Raw genomic sequence first — 2,429 nt, 5'->3', positions numbered from 1 at the left:
AGCCCCATACCCGTGCTTGTGGGTTTCACCAAAGTGGTAAATGTCTGAGACCAGCGTATCATTGGGCTTTCCTCACACATTAAGCTGTCACGCTGTGATATAACTGGAATACTGTTAAAAGCGGTGTTAAACCAAATCCACTCACTCACTCACTCTACTGAGAGGGATTGTCATCATTTTACTCACAGCATGTATTTTGTGTTTTTTAATTCAGAAACTTCAGTCCCTGTCGATGGAAGGGGACATTTCTAATTATTGTTGATATGCTTTAACTGTTCATGCTATCGACAGTAGAGATATGTTTTTGTTAATTATTCTGACAAAAATTGTTTTGAGAAAAGTTTCATGCTAAAATATAAACATTTGATTGTATGTGTTTTATTTATTATGTCACTTGCCAACAGTTTAATAATGGTTGTTATCAATGTTTATCAGCTTTTTTTTATTGGACAGAATAAAGCGGGATACACAATACTTATCTATTAAGACTACTCTGTTCACCCAGCAGTGAATGGGTACCCGGTAGGATGAGATGACAATGTGGTTGTAAACCTTCTTAACAGGCAGCTTGGGTTGAATACTCCCCAGGGAGAAGAGAATGATTCTTGATTGTACACTGACCCAGTGACCGGGGTAATCAAAGCGCTTTGAGCATGTCCCTGAGTTAAAGCGTTTGCTCGTCATGCCAAAGACCCGGGTTCGATTCCCGACATGGGTACAATGTGTGAAGCCCTTTTCTGGTGTCCCCCGCCATGATATTACTGGAATATTGCTAAAAGCTGCGTAAAACCATATTCACTTACTATTGTTTAGTGTGCCTGTATTTGTGGTATCTGTATGCCTTGCTTTTCTAGGTTCATCTTGTAAACGGATGTTTAGGTTGTGGGGTAGCCTTGTGGTGTTTAGTTTCACTCAGCATGCCGTTGGGTGGGCAGGCTCGATGACTTGGTTGATGCATGTTTTTGTATCCCAATTGTGTGGATCGATGCTCATGATGTCAATCATTGAATTGTCAGGTCCAGACTCGATTATATACAGACCGCTGTCATATAGCTGGAATATTGCTGAGTGTGGCATTAAAGAACAAACAAACAAACAAACATCATTCCAAAGACCGATTTTTGAGTACAATGTGTGAAGCCCTTTCTGGTGCCCTTCGCTGTGATAGGCTGGACTCTTGCTTACAGAGGGCATACAACACAACACACCGTAAAATGGCGACAAACGGGATCGGGTGGTCAGACTCGCTGACTTGGTTGATGCATGTCATCGTATCCCAATTGCGTGGATCGATGTTCATGATGTCAATCACTGGATTGTCTGGTCCAGACTCGATTATTTTCAGACCACCATCACATAGCTGGAATATTGCTGAGTGTGGCATTAAAGAACAAACAAACAAACAAACATCATTCCAAAGACCTGGGCTATTGCTTACAGAGGGCGTAAAACACAGCTCACTCACTCTTGCAGTACCACATAGTCGTCCATGTTAGACAGCCCTTTGCCAAATATTACAATCGATTCTACTCAGCATTTCCGTCCACTTTCTCTGTGATATATGGCATTAAACCCAATTCACTCACTAACTCCCTCTGATAGGGGGTGCTGACAGGTTCAATTAGGTCTCCCTTTCATCTTGTGAATGTTATGTTTTGTTATTCTTGCTAATTGTCTGATACTATGGAATGAGGAAATCATTATCAGACTCTCATAGTATATTGAATATTACCATTGTTATAGGTTATTTATTTATGACTGTGCACCAACTGGTGTCTTTACCTTGACACGGACTACGAAAATAAAACCAATTACTCAATTCACATGTTTCATGTTGTTGAAGGAGTCGGGATGGACACTTGGGGGAACAGGACCCCGTTAGAGTTAGAGCTGATGTGATGAAGACCCCGTTAGAGTTAGAGCTGATGTGATGAAGACCCCGTTAGAGTTAGTGCTGATGTGATGAAGACCCCGTTAGAGTTAGAGCTGATGTGATGAAGACAGGGAGATAACCATGTATGTGTCGGCTCGTGACCCGTGAAGATCCAGGGTATATTAGGTCTTCAGCCACCCATGCTTGCTGTAAAATAAGAGGCGACTAACGGGATCAGGTGGTCAGGCTCGCTGACTTGGTTGATGCATGCCATTGCATCTAAATTGTGTGGATCGATGCTCATGATGTCAACCACTGGATTGTCTGGTCCAGACTGAATTACTTTCAGACCGCCGTCATATAGCTGGAATATTGCTGAGTTACTCACTTAATCACCCACCCACTCACTCAATCACCCACTCACTCGATCACCCACTCACTCAATCACCCTCTCACTCAATCGATCACCACCTACTCACTCACTCGATCATACATCTACTCACTCACTCGATCACCCATCCACTCACCCTGTCACTCACACACTCGATCATCCACC

Source organism: Haliotis rufescens, unplaced genomic scaffold (assembly GCF_023055435.1).
Source record: "Haliotis rufescens isolate VD_foot unplaced genomic scaffold, xgHalRufe1.0.p SCAF_2, whole genome shotgun sequence".
Taxonomy (NCBI): domain Eukaryota; kingdom Metazoa; phylum Mollusca; class Gastropoda; order Lepetellida; family Haliotidae; genus Haliotis; species Haliotis rufescens.
This window is presented reverse-complemented; position numbering follows the sequence as displayed.